Genomic DNA, 21,407 nt, shown 5'->3' on the forward strand with positions numbered 1-21,407 from the left:
CGAGGGAACTAATGTGATTGGCACCAAGTGGATCTTCAAGAACAAGACCAATGAAGAAGGTGTTATAACCAGAAACAAGGCCAGACTTGTTGCTCAAGGCTACACTCAGATTGAAGGTGTAGACTTTGATGAAACTTTCGCCCCTGTTGCTAGACTTGAGTCCATCAGATTGGTGTAGCTTGCATCCTCAAATTCAAGCTGTACCAGATGGATGTGAAGAGCGCGTTTCTGAATGGATACCTGAATGAAGAAGCCTATGTGGAGCAGCCAAAGGGATTTGTAGATCCAACTCATCCAGATCATGTATACAGGCTCAAGAAGGCCCTCTATGGATTGAAGCAAGCTCCAAGAGCATGGTATGAAAGGCTAACAGAGTTCCTTACTCAGCAAGGGTATAGGAAGGGAGGAATTGACAAGACTCTCTTTGTCAAACAAGATGCTGAAAACTTGATGATAGCACAGATATATGTTGATGACATTGTGTTTGGAGGGATGTCGAATGAGATGCTTCGACATTTTGTCCAACAGATGCAATCTGAATTTGAGATGAGTCTTGTTGGAGAGCTGACTTATTTTCTGGGACTCCAAGTGAAGCAGATGGAAGACTCCATATTCCTCTCACAAAGCAAGTATGCAAAGAACATTGTCAAGAAGTTTGGGATGGAAAATGCCAGCCATAAAAGAACACCTGCACCTACTCACTTGAAGCTGACAAAAGATGAAGCTGGCACCAGTGTTGATCAAAGTCTGTACAGAAGCATGATTGGGAGCTTACTGTATTTAACAGCTAGCAGACCTGACATCACCTATGCAGTAGGTGTTTGTGCAAGATATCAAGCCAATCCCAAGATAAGTCACTTGAATCAAGTAAAGAGAATTCTGGAATATGTAAATGGCACCAGTGACTATGGGATTATGTACTGTCATTGTTCAGATTCAATGCTGGTTGGGTATTGTGATGCTGATTGGGCTGGAAGTGCAGATGACAGAAAAAGCACTTCTGGTGGATGCTTCTATCTGGGCAACAATCTTATTTCATGGTTCAGCAAGAAGCAGAACTGTGTGTCCCTATCTACTGCAGAAGCAGAGTATATTGCAGCAGGAAGCAGCTGTTCACAACTAGTCTGGATGAAGCAGATGCTCAAGGAGTACAATGTCGAACAAGATGTCATGACATTGTTCTGTGACAACTTGAGTGCTATTAATATTTCTAAAAATCCTGTTCAACACAGCAGAACCAAGCACATTGACATTAGACATCACTATATTAGAGATCTTGTTGATGATAAAGTGATCACACTGAAGCATGTTGACACTGAGGAACAAATAGCAGATATTTTCACAAAGGCATTGGATGCAAATCAGTTTGAAAAACTGAGGGGCAAGCTGGGCATTTGTCTGCTAGAAGACTTATAGCAATTACTTCTATTTGAATGTGCTCAAACGTTAATAGCACATTCATTACTGGGCCAAAACAGATTCGACCGTTGCTTCACACGCCCCTCTACATTCTTCATTCAAATTTATATTTTTGTGGCATTCTTGTTTTCATCAGCATTTCCCAACACCTCTCGGAATTTCACGAAACCATTTCAAAAGCTCTGCTTCTCCATGGCTACCTCACCAAAAGATACTTCATCACCTGGTTCGCCTTCTGTACCATCATCTCCATCATCCACCAAAGCACCATCAAACCAGGAACAACCTGAATTCCATATCCGACCCATACAAATGATTCCTGGTCAAGCCCCTGTTCCTGAGAAACTGGTTCCCAAAAGACAACAGGGAGTGAAGATTTCTGAAAACCCTAGCCCTGCAACAAGTCCTAGGGAAGTAGACCCGGAGATGGATAAGAAGATTCGCAGTATTGTGAGTAGCATTCTGAAAAATGCGTCTGTCCCTGATGCTGATGAAGATGTTCCAACATCCTCCACCCCGAATGTTTCTGTCCCTGATGCTGACAAAGATGTTCCAACATCTTCCATCCCAAATGCTGAAGTCCCCTCTTCATCCAGTAAAGAGGAATCAACAGAGGAAAAGGATCAAGCCACAGAGAAGACCCCTGCACCACGGGCACCAGAACCTGCTCCAGGTGACGTCATTGACCTTGAAGAAGTAGAATCTGATGAGGAACCCATTGCCAACAGGTTGGCACCTGGCATTGCAGAAAGGTTACAAAGCAGAAAAGGGAAAACCCCCATTACTAGGTCTGGACGAATCAAAACTATGGCCCAGAAGAAGAGCACTCCAATCACTCCTACCACATCCAGATGGAGCAAAGTTGCAGTCCCTTCCAAGAAGAGGAAAGAAATTTCCTCATCTGATTCTGATTATGATGTCGAACTAGATGTTCCCGACATCAAGAGGGCCAAGAAATCAGGGAAAAAGGTGCCTGAAAATGTCCCTGATGCACCATTGGACAACATCTCATTCCACTCCATTGGCAATGTTGAAAGGTGGAAATTTGTATATCAACGCAGACTTGCTGTTGAAAGAGAACTGGGAAGAGATGCCTTGGCTTGCAAGGAGATCATGGACCTCATCAAGGCTGCTGGACTACTGAAGACAGTCACCAAGTTGGGAGACTGTTATGAAAGCCTAGTCAGGGAATTCATTGTCAACATTCCCTCTGACATAACAAACAGAAAAAGTGATGATTATCAGAAAGTGTTTGTCAGAGGAAAATGTGTTAGATTCTCCCCTGCTGTGATCAACAAATACCTGGGCAGACCAACTGAAGGAGTGGTGGATCTTGCTGTTTCTGAGCATCAAATTGCCAAGGAAATCACTGCCAAACAAGTCCAGCATTGGCCAAAGAAAGGGAAGCTTTCTGCAGGGAAGCTGAGTGTGAAGTATGCAATTCTGCATAGGATTGGCGCTGCAAACTGGGTACCCACCAATCACACTTCCACTGTTGCCACAGGTTTGGGTAAATTTCTGTATGCTGTTGGAACCAAGTCCAAATTTAATTTTGGAAACTATATTTTTGATCAAACTGTTAAGCATTCAGAATCTTTTGCTGTCAAATTACCCATTGCCTTCCCAACTGTATTGTGTGGCATTATGTTGAGTCAACATCCCAATATCTTAAACAACATTGACTCTGTGATGAAGAGAGAATCTCCTCTATCCCTGCATTACAAACTGTTTGAGGGGACACATGTCCCAGACATTGTCTCGACATCAGGGAAAGCTGCTGCTTCAGGTGCTGTGTCCAAGGATGCTTTGATTACTGAACTCAAGGACACATGCAAGGTGCTGGAGGCAACCATCAAAGCCACCACAGAGAAGAAAATGGAGCTGGAACGGCTGATCAAAAGACTCTCAGAAAGTGGCATTGATGATGGAGAAGCAGCTGAGGAAGAAGAAGCAGCTGAGGAAGAAGAAGAAGCTGCTGAGGAAGAAGAAGATGCAGCAGAAGAGACAGAATCAGATGATGATGATTCTGAGGCCACCCCATGACCATCAGACCTTTATTTTTGCTTTTACTAGCTATAGGGGCATGTCCCTTTGAACAATTGATTGCTATTGGTCTGTAATATTTGCATGAATTCTACTTTTGTCAAATTCTGTCTAAAAAGGGGGAGTAATAGTATTATGTGCATGATTTATGATTTTGAGTAGTAGGATACGATGTATAGTAGTAGGATACGATGTATGCATGATTCATGATTTTGAGGGGGAGTTGTATGATACGATGTATGCATGATTCATGATTTTGAGGGGGAGACTGCTGCTGCTAATGATGACTGATGTAAGCTACTGTAACTACGAGTAGCTGATAGAAGATGCTGCAGCTAGAGCATGGAGACAGGGGGAGCAGAAAGCTGATGTCACGTGAGATGTCTTGACATCCTGGAAACGACTTGCAACTTGCAGAATTCTGCTATCGCCGCTACAGATACCGCTGTGCTTGATTACTCTGATAATGGAAGTTGCTGATCCCACTTGCATAACTGCTCGTACCTGCTCAGGAAGTGTCTAAGTATGTTTTAGACAAAATTTGCCAAAGGGGGAGATTGTTAGTGCTTAGCTCTACTGAGCTTTAAAAGATTGGCTAAAATTTTGTTAAAACATAAGCACTTAGACAATGAAGGAAAGCTGGAGTTGCTGCACATGATGTCCAACGTTATGTCAAGGAATCAGATCGGGCTGCACAATGCACAAGGCAAAATAAAATGTCAAATGAAGAATTGAAGCTGCAGGATCCACGATGTCGGATACAATGTCCAGGACATCCTGCCCGAAAATACTGGACACATAAATCTGTTATATCTTTAACAGATTGTGCAGGATCCACGATGTCGGATACGATGTCCAGGACATCCTGCCCGAAAATACTGGACACATAAATCTGTTATATCTTTAACAGATTAATGTGCAGTTAGCAACAGATTTGGCGATCTATCTTTAGGAACGAATTAAAAGATAATTAAAGTTCGAATTACAAACTTGAATAGTTCGTTCAGGGATTAAAGATTAAAAGATAAAAACTAAAAGATCAAACTTGATCTTTTAGATCTTTAAGTGCAGATTTTCAGGAGAATGATAGATCTTATCCAGCGCAAGTTGTTGCAGCCCAGATACGCACATTGCTATATAAACATGAAGGCTGCACGAGGTTTTCTACCAAGTCCGGGATTGAAGAGTTATTTTGTGAGTTTTGGGACTTGAGTGTTTTGTGAGCCACCTTGATGTCACCCTAACATCAAGTGTTGGACCTGAGTGTGTAGAGTTGATCTCTATAGTGTGTAGAGTTGATCTCTTTTGTTCAGAGAGTAATCTCTGGTGTGTATTCGATTTAATTGTAAACACGGGAGAGTGATTGAGAGGGAGTGAGAGGGGTTCTCATATCTAAGAGTGGCTCTTAGGTAGAGGTTGCACGGGTAGTGGTTAGGTGAGAAGGTTGTAAACAGTGGCTGTTAGATCTTCGAACTAACACTATTTTAGTGGATTTCCTCCCTGGCTTGGTAGCCCCCAGATGTAGGTGAGGTTGCACCGAACTGGGTTAACAATTCTCTTGTGTTATTTACTTGTTTAATCTGTTCATACAGTCAAAAATAATCTCCATGTTCTGAAGCGTGATGTCGTGACATCTGGTACGACATCTGACCTCTGTATCAGAATTTCAGTAAAGTTTCATAACGTTACGAAAAAGAATTACAAAAAAATATATAAGGGGGGTGCATTTAGTAAAAAAAAGGGGTGTAAATAGCAACCAGGCCCACTTGGGCCCTCCAGAAGATTCCTCCAAAAGGCTATTGCTTCTGGAGGAAGCAACCTTGCTCGCCTGGGCGAGCTGGGCGGCAAGCTTCTCCCCTATTTTGCTATAAATAGGGGAAGAAGTGAAGAAGAAAAGGGTTCAGTCCCTTAGGCACTTCTCTCTCTTTCGAATTTGCTGAGGAAAATTATTTCTGTGAAGAAAATCCAAGCGGAGGCGCTTCCGTAACGTTTCCGTAACGTTTCCGTGAGTAATTACGCGAAGATTCTCGACCGTTCTTCAAAGATTCATCGTTCATTCTTCGTTTTCTTCAGTCTTCAACGGGTAAGTACCTCAAACCAAGCTTTTCAATTCATTATATGTACCTGTGGTGGTCCACATTTTGTTTCATGTATTTTTATTCTCGTTTTCATTTACTTTTTATACCCCCTTTTGACGTGCTTAAGCCATTTATTTAAGTCATTTCTCGCCTAATCTAAAAATAAAATAAATTTCCACCGATCGTTTGAATTGTATCATCCGTTAATTTTGGTTAAAATGAATTCTGACCGTTCGGTCGTGCCGTAGCCACGTCGGAAATCAAAAAAGAGGTAAAATAATAATATAATAATATAAAAAATACCTTTTAGTAAAGTAAAGCGAAAAATCAATCGGACGTTTTCTCTTTGGGATTTCTCATTCTTAATTGAATTGACTAATAACTAAAGTGAAACTAAGGCTAAAATCAAACTCGCCTAGTCAAGCTCGTCCACAAAAATAGGTTTTGAAAGTTTATCATTTCAGTTTCTTACTAAGTAAAACGGATCATTTTTAAAGGTCCAACACCTTTAAATGATCACTCTTCAAGTAAAAGAATCGCTTGATTCACGCTTAAGAAAGAACTACGTAGGTCTGATTTCCTCTCCAAAGGAGGGTACGTAGGAGCAAAAGTCCCACTTTTGTCGACCTCAAAAAATAAAAAGAAATAAAAGTTAAGATAACACAATTCCACAATTCTAAAAAATAGGCTGTTGTCTTTCGAGACAAACGTAAGAGGTGCTAATACCTTCCTCAAGCGTAAATACAACTCCCGAACTTTATTTTTGACCGGTTTCCTTCGGTTTTTCCGACGTTTTCCACAAATAAACGTTGGTGGCGACTCCGTGCATCTTGCCTCCTTTGGAAAGCGCACCTGTGAGCCTCGCCCTCGCTCGCCCGCGAAGGGCACGTTGCGACAGTAACAACAAAAGGACCAATCCACTTAGACCTCAACTTACCACTCATGAGCCCAAGCCTAGAATTATATAATAACACTTTTTGCCCAACCATGAAGTCCTTCTTAATTATCATGCTATCATGGAACTTCTTGGTCTTTTCTTTATAGAACTTGGCATTCTCGTAGGCTTCTAGGCGGATCTCATCTAACTCAATCAGTTGCAACTTTCTTTCCTCACCAGCTTGATCCATAGAGAAGTTGCAAGTCTTCACTGCCCAGTATGCTTTGTGCTCAATCTCCACTAGAAGATGACATGCCTTTCCAAAGACAACCCGGTAAGGAGGCATTCCTATGGGTGCTTTGTAGGCAGTCCGATGTGCCCAAAGAGCATCACCAAGCCTGGTACTCTAATCTTTCCTGCTTGACTGCACAATCTTCTCTAAAATTCTCTTGATCTCCCTGTTAGAAATTTCTGCCTGTCCATTGGTTTAGGGGTGGTATAGTGTGGATACTATGTGTACAACCCCGTACTTTTTAAGCAAGGCATGCATTGTTCTGTTGCAAAAATGGGTTCCTTGATCACTAACAATTGCTTTAGGTACTCCAAACCTGCAAAACGGATTAGATCTGACAAAATCTGCAACAACCTTAGCATCATTAGTTCTAGTGGGCTTGGCTTCCACCCATTTTGAAACATAGTCAACTACAAGGAGAATGTAAACATAAACAAAAGAGACAGGAAAAAGGCCCATGAAATCTATACCCCAGACATCAAACACCTCACAAAATAGCATAGGTTGCTAAGGCATTTGTTGTCGCCATGTAAGTGTACTTCCTGCTCTCTGACACTGCTCACAAGTGCTGCAAATCTTCCACGCATCTTTAAAGATGGTGGGCCAATAAAAGCCACAATCAAGCACTTTGTGAGCAGTCCTTTGAACACCCAGATGACCTCCCGGTGCGGAAGAATGACAGAACTGTAGGGCTGAGTCAGTCTCATGATCTGGAATGCACCGTCTAATGACCTGATCACTGCACAATTTCCACAAGTAAGGGTCATCCCAAATAAAATGCTTATCATCACTTTTAATTTTATCTTTTTGGGCCTTAGATGCTAAGGGAGGAAAAACAGAAGCAACTAAATAATTGACAATGTTAGCAAACTAGGGAGTAGAAAGAGAGTCAGAAATACTATACAATATATATAAATGATCATCCGGGAAATCATCCCGAATGGGGGAATCCTCATGAGACACACGTTCGATTCGACTCAAATGATCAACAACTAAATTTTGTGCTCCGCTCCTATCACGGATCTCCAAGTCAAACTCTTGGAGCCAGAGCATCCATCGGATCAACCTAGGCTTAGAATCAGCCTTCTTCAACAAGTACTTTAAAGCTGCATGGTCAGTATAAACAATAATGCGGGTACCAAGCAAATAAGATCGAAATTTTTCAAGAGCAAAAACTATGGCTAGTAGCTCTTTCTCAGTAGTAGTATAATTCGCTTGGGCAGCATCTAAAGTCCTAGAAGCATAATATATCACCCTGGGCAATTTATCAATTTTCTGAGCAAGGACAACCCCCAATGCATAATTTGATGCATCACACATAAGCTCAAAAGGGGTTGTCCAGTCGGGTGCCTGGATGATGGGGGTGGTGGTCAGTGCTCTTTTGAGGCAATCAAAAGCCTCTCTGCATTTATCATTAAAGTCAAACTCCACCTCCTTTTGCAACAAGTTGGACAGTGGAAGGGCTACTTTGCTAAAATCTCTTATAAAGCGCCTGTAGAATCCTACATGACCAAGAAAAGATCGCACCTCTCGTACACAAGAGGGGTAAGGCAATTGTGATATAACAGAAATTTTTGCAGGATCTACTTCAATGCCCTTATTGGAAATAATGTGGCCTAAAACTATACCTTGCTTAACCATAAAATGACATTTTTCAAAATTTAGAACAAGGTTAGTTTCAATGCATCTATTCAAAACCTTTTCCAGACTATCCAAACAGACATCAAAAGAGGATCCATATACAATGAAATCATCCATAAACACCTCTATGCAATTTTCTAAAAAATCACTAAAAATATTGATCATGCACCGTTGGAAGGTACCAGGGGCATTGCACAGGCCGAAAGGCATCCTCCTATAGGCAAAAGTGCCGAAGGGGTAGGTGAATGTGGTTTTTTCCTGATCCTCATGTGCAATAGTGATTTGCATATAACCAGAAAACCATCAAGGAAACAGTAGTGAGATTTACCTGTCAGGTGTTCAAGCATCTGGTCAATGAATGGCAGTGGGAAATGGTCCTTTTTGGTAACCTGGTTTAGCCTCCTATAGTCGATGCAGACTCTCCAACTGTTCTGCACCCGAGTAGGAATTAGCTCCTCCTTCTCATTTTTTTATCACGGTGAGGCCGGTTTTCTTCGGGACTACCTGACGGGACTCACCCATTGGCTGTCGGAGATAGGATAAATGATTCCAGCTTGCAAAAGCTTGGCTATCTCCTTCTTCACTACATCATGAATCATCAGGTCGAGTCTTCTCTGTGGTTGTCTTACTGGTTTAGCTCCATCCTCTAAATTTATTCGATGCATACATGTGAATGGGCTAATACCAGGAATGTCCGCCAGGGTCCAGCCTATAGCCTTCTTATGCATCTTGAGAACATATAACAACTTCTCCTCTTGCTCATCAGCAAGGGAGGCGGATATAATTACTGGAAAACTTTTGCTGTCATCCAAGTAAGCATATTTTAAATTTGATGGCAGAGGCTTCAATTTTGGTGTGGCCGGCTGGATAGTGGTAGAAGGAGATGGTTTCTCAGCCTGTACCTCATAAAGAAAATCAGAGGTATGTGTACTTTCTGAAACATGGTTAGTTCTATCTGACTCTATAAAATCAATCTCAAGAGGTAAAACATCACCAGACATGCAATCAATATCAATTTCAGATTCACTCTCAGCATCACGTACAGATTCAGACATATGATCAAGTACAATTTCAGACTCAATGCATGAAGAGTGAGAGGCATGCAGATTAGAATAAAGATCAGTCATGTATTCATCAACAACATGGTCAATTATTTCAGCACGAAATACAAAAAGATCTTTCAGATGGGTGTTTCATAGCATCCAGAATATTAAAATGAACAGTTATATCACCAAACTCCATAGATAGTGTGCCTGCATATACATCTATCTTAGTTCTAGCAGTTTTCATAAATGGTCTGCCTAGAATGATGGGAACTGATCCTTGAGAAAATCCCTCCTCCATATTTAAAATATAAAAATCAACAAGGAAGATCAGTTCACCAACTCTAACTAAGACATCCTCTATGAAACCAGCAGGATAGGCAACACTTCTATTAGCTAAATGAATTACCACATCAGTTGACTGCAAGGGACCTAGAGATAGAGAATTAAAAATAGACATAGGCATAACACTAATAGAAGCTCCTAAATCTAGCATGGCATTGTCAAACTTACTATTCCCTATAATACAAGGTATGCTGAATGTACCTGGATCTTTACATTTTTCTGGGATTTGGGGAGCAGATTTACCAATCAATGCGGAGAAATTTCTGCCCATGCTAATTCGTTCACTTCCCTTAAGCTTCCGCTTATTAGTGCACAGCTCCTTCAAGAATTTAGCATATCTTGGAATTTGCTTTATTGGATCCAGCAAAGGTATGTTTACCTCTACTTTTCTAAATGTTTCCAAGATCTCTTTCTCTGCCTCTTCCATTATTTTGTTGGGAACTGCTCTTGGATGGAATGGAAGAGGGATATGTTGCTTCTGCAAATCAGAATTACCATCGGAAGATTCACCTGCACAGAAATTGTTAGGTAACTTACTCTTTAAATTTTTGTCATCATCTTTTTCTGAAGTAGAGTGAAGTTGGGCAACTGCATTGGCGAATGAGGAAGGTGCTACAGGTTGAGGTCCTTGACACTGCTTTCCTGACCTCAATGAAATGACACTCACATTTTTGGGATTCAGGACAAATTGAGAAGGCAACTTGTCAGAATTCTGGGACTGTTGTTGATTTAACTGTGTAGCCAATTGTCCCATCTGGCGAGTTAAGCTCTGAATGGAGGCTCTGTTCTCTTGTTGAAACTACATGTTCTGCATAGTCATTTGCCTCACAAGTTCTTCGAGGGAAGGTTGCGGAGGAGCCTCAACTGTTTGTTGTTTCTGGGGCTGTTGCTGTTGTTGGATTGGTGGAGGAATGTATGGCCTGCTTAGGCCAACATCATTTTGGAAGGAAGGAGCAGGCTGCTGTTGTTGTTGTTGAGGGCTAGACCATCTGAGATTAGGATGATTCCTCCATCCGGGATTGTATCTGTTGCTGGAGAGGTCATAATTGTTCTGCTGTGGTTGATTTTGCTGCTGAGGTTGAGGAGGTTTGTTGTAAATGTTTGTAGCATAAGCTTCAAGCTGCTCAATTGCTCCAGGTTGCTGCATGGAAGGGAAAAGATCTGTGTGGTGGTCGGCAGAGGAGCATAAACCACAGACTTTTGCGACAGGTACAGATTTCTGATTCAAGGCTAGCTGGGTTACCAGGTTAACTAAGCATCTAGTTTACCTTCAAGCTTCTTGGTTTCAGCTACTGAAGATGAATTCGTGGCTACTTTATGCACTCCTCTAATGACTATAGCATCATTTCTAGCACTAAACTGTTGGGAGTTGGAAGCCATCTTCTCAATTAAATTTCTGGCTTCAGTAGGGGTCATGTCTCCAAGGGCTCCACCACTGGCAGCATCTATCATACTTCTGTCCATGTTACTGAGTCCTTCATAAAAATATTGGAGAAGAAGCTGCTCCGAAATTTGATAGTGAGGGCAACTAGCACATAGTTTTTTAAATCTCTCCCAGTATTCATACAGGCTCTCTCCACTGGGTTGTCTAATACCTGAAATATCTTTTCTGATGGCCGTGGTCCTGGAAGCAGGGAAAATTTTTTCTAAGAATACTCTCTTGAGGTCATCCCAGCTCGTGATGGACCTTGGAGCAAGGTAATGCAGCCAGTCCTTTGCCACTCCCTCTAAAGAATGAGGAAAAGCCTTCAAAAATATGTGATCCTCTTGGACATCTGGGGGTTTCATGGTGGAGCAGACAATATGAAATTCTTTCAGATGTTTGTGCGGGTCTTCACCTGCAAGGCCATGAAACTTTGGAAACAAATGGATCAGTCCAGTTTTAAGAACATATGGGACATCCTCATCAGGGTATTGGATGCACAAGCTTTCGTAGGTGAAATCAAGTGCAGCCATTTCCCTTAGGGTCCTCTCATGGGGTGGAGGTTGTGCCATGTTCTCAGAATGTTCAAAATCAGAATGCTCAAAATTATAATGCTCAAAATCAGGATGTTCAAAATCACCAATAACAGAATGCACAGACTCACTAGTAATGGAATGCTTAGGATGATCAAAAGGTACAAAATGATGCCTTACTAATCTATGAAATGTCCTATCTATCTCAGGATTAAAGGGTTGTAAGTCATATGGATTGCCTCTAGTCATACACTACATTCAACATGCACAACTAGTTGCCTTCTCATGTAAATAAAGGTGTAGGTTTGAACTACAGCTACCCTCAAATGATATCCAAATGACTTGAAATTTTGTGAGCAACATTATAAAATTATGAGAAGATAGCACATAAAATTTCAAACAAAAATTCGAAGTCTAACTATGGAAGCTAAAAATGGTAGGTTAAGAAAAATAAGTGAATAAAACTTGAAAAATAAAAAACATTTGACAAAATCACTTTTTTTGGACGATGGAGACCTTAGCCGTCCGGCCATAGGCCAGCTGCCACGGTGTAGGAAATTTCTTTCTACCCCAAATACATATATAATAATTGCGATTCTGATAACCGGAGCAAAAGTTATGGTCGTTTGAGTTTTGACAAAAATAAAATTTGTTACTTTTTTGGAACTTTCAAATCTGACGAAACTAAAGGCTCTAGCTATTTTTCCCTCAAAATATAGATTAAAAGAAGTTACCACAAAAAAAATTCAGCCAAAAATAACAACTCTAGCTACTAAAACAAAAAATCCAAAATAATTCAGCAAGGGTGGTCGCTAAAATTCGTTGCTACATGATTTCCACTACTACTCTGTTTTGCCGCAAGCGAAAGTGGTCGCTAAATCTGTCCCAAAACTGAAATAGGGGAAGCGCTTAATATAAAAACTAAAACAGAGCACACACTAAACAAAATACCAAGACACTAAACAACACTAACACATACACTTACACAACACTAACAATTAAACATAAAACACGAAAGAATTAAACACTAACACAACACTAGCTATTATGAACCATTGGACACTGCTCCCCGGCAACGACGCCAAATTTGATCAAGGTCGTGCCCGAATCAAATAAACATGAAAATGCAGTAACTAGGAAGTGATCCTAGGTTGTTTCCTAACGAGCAATGATAAACCAAATGTTCATAATATACTTGCAGTAACAGTAACGATTGGGGGGGTTGTTTGTTTTGTGAAATAAGGAACAAGCAAACTAGAATACGAAATTAATAGTATTGAAAACGGGTTGTTTCCTCTGATTCAGAAGCAACTCTCTTATCCTAGGTTATGGAGAATTCGTCCATTACAGTTAACCACTAAATCCAACCCTATTTTAATTTACTAAGCGAAAACCAACTTAGGGTTGTCAATACGTGATTAGGCAACACATACACCAATTAACCCTTCGTCCATTAAGCATGAACGCAAGTTAGGCTCAGAGGCAATTAATCAAACACGAAGCGTGCACAAATTAATATTAACGAATGTGGGTTAATTGGTGAAGGGAAAACTGCCAGAAAGCTACATTTTAAACAGAACCTCGAAGAGAGTTGAGCTTCGTCCTCAGAAGAAAACAACACCAGAAAACTTAGCCTTCCATAGATTCAATGAAAGTAGAAAACGTAAATGAAACTAAAAGCAGAAACATAAATGAAGCAGAAACGTAAATAAAAGCAAAGGAAGAAACAAGAACGAAATTGTAATTAGAAGCAGAAAATAGAAAATTGCATTACGTGAACAGTAGCATTAGGACAGAAAAACGTCAAAACCATAAACCATATGCTCTGAATAATAGTCTAACAGAATAGCCTTGCACGAATCCCAAGGTTGCTATTTAAAAGAGTCACTCAAAGTCACTGGGCCCTATTACATTATTCTGGCCCAAAACGAAATAAACATTGAACTACATAAAATAAAATTGCAATCTCCTAATTAGAAATTAACTAAGGTAAGCGCTGCTTTTCATTGCTTTAATTGTTGAATAATCCTTGAAAATTTTTCTTGTTAAAACTCTATTGGTTTAGCTTTCATTTCATTTTTTTTTTGTTTTTGGTTATTGCTTGTCTCTTTGTTTCCTTGGTTGTGAGTTGCCATATAGGGAATTGGAAAGGAGGATTAGTGCCATACCTTGAAGAATTTGAGTCAAGAAGCAAGGGGTCAACCACCTTAAGAGCTATTGGACTAAGAAGCACTCCAAATTGAGTGAAACACCAAAGAGAGAATAGCCAGCACAGTTGAGGAATTTTTTTTTGTAATTTTGTAATTGGAAATTTGCTTTGCTTTCAAATTTTGTAACAAAAAGGCCTTTCATTGGAAGTAAGTTGGGAGCCTCCAATAGGTAGCCCTACTTTCATTTTTGTGTAATAATTTTAGGCAATTTTCCTTAGGATAATGAGTGTTTTGTTGGGAACCTTAAATGAGGTCATCCAAACACTCTTAGGATCCGCCTAGTTTGCATTTCTTGCACTTTAATTTCTTGCTTATTTTCATAGCTTATTTCCTTTACCCTCCATTGTCAAACCGCCTAGATAGCTTGCCATTTACCAATTAGTTTTTAGCTTATCTTTCACACCTCTTTTAGTGTTTATTTTTGCTAGTTTCAACCATAGTTTCTTTTACCTTTTGTTTTCAAACCCCCAACAAGAAAGAACCACAACTTAGGAACAAACATGAGTCTTCATTCTTCATCTAGTGTCAATGGTGAGGGTTCTACTCCTAAGGACCCCTTGTGTAAGATATTAGATGAGTTGAGATCCCTTAAGTTGTGGAAAGAAAAACAAGAGAGAAAAGAAAAAGGAAAAAAAAGATTGGAAGAAATAAGTCAAGATGAAAGAGAGAAAATAAGAGAGGAAGAAAGAAGAAAAATAATGAAAGAAATGAAAAAAAACATGCCTCCTATAGTAGTCATAACTCTTGCAAGAGCCTAAGTGAAGAACTTCGTGACTATTATGAAGGAAGGCATAGGTCACATCTTAAATCTCACTCCCATAGGAGAGAAAATGAAAGAAAGCCTCAAGAGGATAACATTAACCTCCCATACTTCAATAGGAAGGAAAATGTAGAAGCTTACTTAGATTGGGAAATAAGGGTAGAGCAAAAACTTAAAAGAAAGTCTACTTTAAAATCTTATGGCTCTCATTCTTATCCAAAGAAATACCAAGGTCTAGGCATCTTAAGAGCAGCACCTTCTAAGCCCAAAGATGATAAGGGGAAGACAATAGAAAAGCAACCCCCTAAGGCCAGTATGCAAGAAAAGACTAGCTCTATAAAGTGCTTTAAATGTCTTGGAACAAGACACATTACTTCTCAATGCCTCACCAAGAAAACCATGATTATGAGGAGCCAAGACATTTATAGTAGCCAATATAAAGCTACTACTTCACCTTCCTCTAGTGAAAGTGAAGAAGCAAAAGGGGAAGAATCTAGTGAAGAAATCTACCCCCAAGAAGAAGGACAACCTTTAATGTTTAAGGAGAAGTGTAAAGAGGTAAGTGTCTCCTCCAAGAGCTTAGCTAAGAAGGAAAGACATTTTGAAATAAAGACAAATATTAAAGAAATTTCCCCTCTTAGACAACCCCCACATTTTTCTCCTTTTTAAAAAGACACTTGTTAGCATTGCCACACCTCTTGGGCTTGAGTTTATTCCTCAAGTAAAGGAGTTGTTGGATGCGGGTTTGGTTCGCAAGAGCTTAAATCCTTGTGCTTTGTTGGTGCCCAAAATAGGTATTATTAGACACCAAATCCCTAAAATAGGTGGTATGATGAATGTTTTGATTGGTGCAATCCTCTTTTGTAAAATCACTCGTGCACTCAACATCTTCATGATTTGTGTACATATGGACTCATTAGGTAGGTTTGTTCTTAATTTTAGTTTCAATACAAACTTAGGTACTCATATGGGACACCTTAGGTTTGCCATATTTTTTGGTAGGAATAATCAACATGAAAATACAGAAAAAGGTATGTTTTATTGCATTACTTTTCTTAACTTTTTAAATAGTGATCAAGGGGTTCCCATGAACCTTAAGAGAATAAAGGTCATTCCTGAGTGGCCTACTCCACCAAGTATAAGAAAAATTTGGGGCTTCCATCACTTAACAAACTTTTACAAAAGGTTTGTCCCCTATTTTTCTATATTTGTAGCACCACTCATTGAGTTGGTGAGAAACCATGTTCCTTCATGGGAAGATGCCCAGGAAATGGGTTTTCAGACCATACCTTACTTCAACATACCAAACACCACTAATACATATGTTTTTGTTCTTTTTACAAGTGTTGAGGAAAAAAGTCCAGAGTTTCAAGAACCTCGGGATTTGAGCTCAAATCCTTTTCAAGGGGGAGGAATGATGCAATCCTACCCCACAAGGGCATTGGATTGAAGACTCCAAGAAGATTGGGCTAGAGATGCAAGAGAAGGCCCTAGGGTTCTCATGAGCCTTAGGGTAGATTTCGGGCCCATGGGCTAAGTATAAGCCCACATATCTTTGTACATATTAGATTAAGGTTTCATTATTTTTTGGCCTTGTATTTAGGGCTCCATAATATAGGTAAGGTACCCTAGAAATGTAGGATTTTTCAACCCTTGTATTTTAGGACACCTAGACTAGTTTTTGTATTAGGGGTAGTTTTGTAATTTCACATGCATTGAGTGAATATTTGATGTGTGTTGGAAAATAAATTTAATTTAATTGGGAGAAGCCCAATCCAATTAAATTTTAGAGGGGGAGGTGAGCATTTGCTTGCTACACTCCATTTGCTTTACATGCCTCATGACACCTAAGCACACTTAGTAGAGAATCTTGGACTTGATCTTGGATTGGTGGGCTGAACCATAACTAAAATTCACTAATCATAATTAGTGAAATTTTTGCTCCAAAATTTGGCTCCACAAATTCAATTTCAAATCCAAGTGAAATTTGAATAGAAATTCAAATTTCCCTCCAATTTTGTGTGACACTTAGGGTATAAATAGAGGTCATGTGAATTAAGTAACCATATTGCATGATAATGCAATCTTGTTATCAAACATAAGATTCATTTTATCCCTAACAAAATAAATATATGTTATTGCCTAGAAATATCAAGTCCATCTATTTCAAAACACCTAACCTGTATGGTGGAGTGATGTTGATTTTGGGTAGTTCTTGCTTAGTAATGCATCAAGTTTTCATTGAAACTTTTTTCTTAATCTCCTTCTCTATTTTAATTTTTGTATAGCTTCAATCCTCCCATGCTCAAGGAAAAAATTACCCACAAACAAAATAATACCTAATAAGAGCAACTTAAGTTACTCGGTTATATTGCCTAACATAAAGTTGAATCTTCTAAAACTAATAATTCTAAAATTAAGTTACAAGACTACCAGCCAAAACATCATTTATTTACATCCTATCATTAAGTTAGTTACTTGTTCTCTTGAGAGTGAGAGTGTATGGATAGAAACTTCCTCAACATAGTGATAGAAAAAAAAATTCTATCTATTACAAATTAACCTAAAAGACTACTACTAAAGCTAAAGAGACAAAGGAAAATAAGATAAAATCCATATTTCATTGATAATTCCTTACACAATGCATACCTTATTAAATATGGATTCACAAAAAATATAAACTATACAAGTGGCATAATCTAATATCTTACAAAATATAAAATAAAATTTAATATTAAAAGGATAACATTAAAACTATATACTCTTAAAAGCACTCTATTTGAGCTTAAAAAGACCCATCCTATCATTGTTGATGGATTCCCTTGGACCTTACCCCTAAGGTCCTTAACAAAATTGAGCTTGATTTTTTTCACACAAAGGACACGATGGATGTGGTGGGGTTGTGATGTTGATGTATTGATTGGAGGTATAATAGATATGATGCAATCCTACCCCCCAAGGGCATTGGATAGAAGACTCCAAGAAGATTGGGCCAGAGATGCAAGAGAAGGCCCTAGGGTTCTCATGAGCCTTATGGTAGATTTCGGGCCCATGAGCTAAGTATGAGCCCACTTATCTTTGTACATATTAGATTAAGGTTTCATTATTTTTGGGCCTTCTATTTAGGGCTCCATAATGTAGGTAGGATACCTTAGAAATGTAGGATTTTTTAGCCCTTCTTGTATTTTAGGGCACCTAGACTAGTTTTTGTATTAGGGGTAGTTTTATAATTTCACATGCATTAAGTGAATATTTGATATGTGTGTTGGGAAATAAATTTAATTGAATTGGGAGAAGCCCAATCCAATTAAATGTTAGAGGGGGAGGTGAGCATTTGCTTGTTACACCTCATTGCCACATCATATAGTTTGTGCATGTCCTTCATGCTTTACATGCCTCATGATACCTAAGCACACTTAGTGGAGAATCTTGGACATGATCTTGGATTAGTGGGCTGAAATATAGCTAAAATTCACTAATCATAATTAGTGAAATTTTGGCTCCACAATTTGGCTCCACAAATTCAATTTCAAATTCAAGTGAAATTTGAATAGAAATTCAAATTTCCCTCGAATTTTGTGTGACACTTAGGCTATAAATAGAGGCCATGTGTGTGCATTGTTCAACTTTGATCATTTGAGAATTACACTTCAAAGTTCAGACCTCATTTGAGGCACAAAATTTTGTGCCCCTTCTCTCCCTCTCCCTCCACTCATCTCTTACCTTCAAGCTCTTATCCATGGCTTCCTATGGTGGTAAGCTTCTCCTTGAAGTGGCATCTCCAATCATCTTTCTTCCTTCTCCATTCCGCTGCCATGATCTTCAAGAAGCAAAGGAATCCATTGATGAAGATCCAAGACCTACAATCTCCACATGGAGCTACATCATGTGGTATTAGAGCATCTTCATCTAGGTGATCTTCTTTTGATTCCTCTATCTTTTTGTTCGGTCAATTCACCTTAATTCCTTATTCTTCATGTATATCCTCCATTGTCTTGTGGTTTGGTTCTGTTTAGAGTAGATTCAAAATAATGAACCGATTAAATCTTAGATCTACACTTGTTCTTGCATTTTTATGGTTCAAATTTTATAGATCTACTCTTGAATCATGTTTTTGTGTTGATTTTAGGTTCTATCATTTTTCAGTCATAATCTTCTTGTGCTGAACCTTTAGATCTAAATTTTCTTCCAAAATATTGATTAGAAAAAAAAACACAAAAATCTTAGTGTAAATCACTTAATCCATGTTGTCTTAGAGTCATGTTTAGTCATAATAATTGTCACATTATGTTCTAAGTTTGTGTTGAATTTTGATTTTGTTGATTGAATTCTAGATGCATTTGTTCATGTATTCTTTTCATTCTTAGCCTATCTTTTGAATTTTGAGTCTAATTCATGCATGTTATTTAGTTCATAACATGTTCTAAACCAATTCCTAGAAGTAGTCTTGTTGAACTTTGTTTTGTTTTCTAAGTTTCCTATATGATGCCTATGAAGAAATTGAGTTGTGGTGCTGAGTTGTGGTTGGATTTGTGAATCAAAATAAGACTTAAGCTATCTTGAATTATGCTATTCAAGAAATATGAGCATAAGCAAACACAAATTGTAATTATCAAGGCCTTAAGCAACATAAACACTACTCTTGATTTCTAGGTTGAAATCGCTGGTGCTAGAAACTTGAACATACGAACTTGTAAAAATTACTGGGAATTAGTCACTGCAAATTTTGAGCTGAAATGTTTACTGAAATTTTTGGACATCTGGACCAAAATTAGAAAAAAAGAACCAAGTTATTTGGATAAAACTAAAAAATAAGAAAAATAACACAAGTTGGCAGGAAAAATCAGTGTCCAGGAAAAAAAAAGTTAAAGGGAAGTGTGCTTGTTGTTTTGGCTCGAAATATGTTCTATAATTTGTGGCTATTTTATACCAATCTTAGTTCTGAAATTTCAATTGAAAATTAGTGTGAAAACAAGTGCCAAAACTAGAGGTTTCTTGAGTCTTATTTTTTTTGTCCTTTTTACTCTACTCTAGAGCCATTCTAGGTTTCTCTTGGAGTCCCAGCTTGCTTTTGTGTTCTTTTTATTGCTTTAATTGTTGAATGATCCTTAAAAATTTGTCTTGTTAAAACACTATTGGATTAACTTTCATTTCATTTTTTGGTTTTTGGTTATTGCTTGTCTCTTTGTTTCCTTGTTTGTGAGTTTCCATATAGGGAATTGGAAAGGAGAATTGGTGTCATCCCTTGAAGAATTTGAGTCAAGAAGCAAGGGGCCAACCACCTTAAGGATTATTGGAATAAGAAGCAATCCAAATTGAGTGAAACACCAAAGAGAGAATAGCCACCAAAATTGAGGACTTTTTTTTGTAATTTTGTAATTGGCAATTTGCTTTGCTTTCAAATTTTGTAACAAAAAGGCCTTTCATTGGAAGTAAGTTGGGAGCCTCCAATAGGTCACCCTACTTCCATTTGTGTGTAATAATTTTTGGCAATTTTCCCTTAGGATAGTGAATGTTTTGTTGGGAACCTTAAATAAGGTCATCCAAACAGTCTTAGGATTCGCCTAGTTTACATTTCTTGCACTTTAATTTCTTGATTACTTGTATAGCATATTTTATTTAATAGTCACGCCTAGTTTATCTTGTTATTACATAATACTTTCTTCTTGATTATCACGCTTATCTTGAGTTCTTTTAAACCCTAGCTTTTACCTTTTGCAAAACCCCAGCAAGAAAGAACCACAACTTAGGAACCAATAGGAGTCATCTTTCATCTAGTGTTAATGGTGAGGGTACTAGTCATAAGGACCTTCTCTCTCTAGAATCTTAGATGAGTTGAGTTCCCTCAAGTTATGGAAAGGAAAACTAGAAAGAAAAGAAAAAGGAAAAGAGAGGGTAGGAATAAATCAAGGTGAGAGGGAACAAATAAGGGAAGAAGAAAGAAGGAAAATATTAAAAGAATTAAGAAAAGAAAAACATGTCTCCTACAGTAGTCATGACCCTAGCAAAATGATTGAAGCTTGCTTGTGGGGCTTCTATGGAGGCTGGATCTTGGAGCTTCAATGAGGTCCTTTAATGGTGATTTTCCATCATGGAGATGCAGCGGAAGACAGAGGAAAAGAGGTGAGAGGAGGCGCCATCCACTAGGGAATAAGCCATGGAAGAAAGAGCTTCACCACCAAGATGAGCCTTGGATAAGAAGCTTAGAGAGGATGCTTCAATGGAGGAAAAGAAAGAGGCAGAGAAAGAGAGAGGGGGGAGAATGAAATTGAAGGAAGAAAAAGGGAGAGAAGTTGAACTTTGAGTTGTGTCTTACAAGACTCTCATTCATCAAAGTTACAACAAGTGTTACACATGCTTCTATTTATAGACTAGGTAGCTTCCTTGAGAAGCTTTCTTGAGAAAACTTCCTTGAGAAGCTTCTTTGAGAAAATTTCCTTGAGAAGAAAGAGCTTAGCTACACACACCCATCTAAAAACTAAGCTCACCTCCTTGAGAAGCTTCCTTGAGAAGATTCCTAAAGAAGCTAGAGCTTAGCTACACATACCTCTCTAATAGCTAAGCTCACCTCCTTGAGATGAGAAGCTAGAACTTAGCTACACACCCCCTATAATAGCTAAGCTCACCCCCATGACAAAATACATGAAAATACCAAAAAAATCCCTACTATAAAGACTACTCAAAATGCCTCGAAATACAAGACTAAAATCCTATACTACTAGAATGGCCAAAATACAAGGCCC

At 38.8% G+C, this 21,407-nt stretch overlaps 1 non-coding gene across 1 annotated transcript; it reads left to right on the forward strand.

The window, feature by feature from the left end:
* The first annotated feature begins 11,248 nt into the window (after positions 1 to 11,248).
* On the forward strand, positions 11,249 to 11,355 carry LOC114407895. The gene has a single exon (XR_003665707.1). It is a non-coding gene; the product is annotated as a small nucleolar RNA R71 (small nucleolar RNA).
* Positions 11,356 to 21,407: the final 10,052 nt, after the last annotated feature.

The sequence above is a fragment of the Glycine soja genome, chromosome 3, assembly GCF_004193775.1.
Source record: "Glycine soja cultivar W05 chromosome 3, ASM419377v2, whole genome shotgun sequence".
In the NCBI taxonomy this organism is placed as follows: Eukaryota; Viridiplantae; Streptophyta; class Magnoliopsida; order Fabales; family Fabaceae; genus Glycine; species Glycine soja.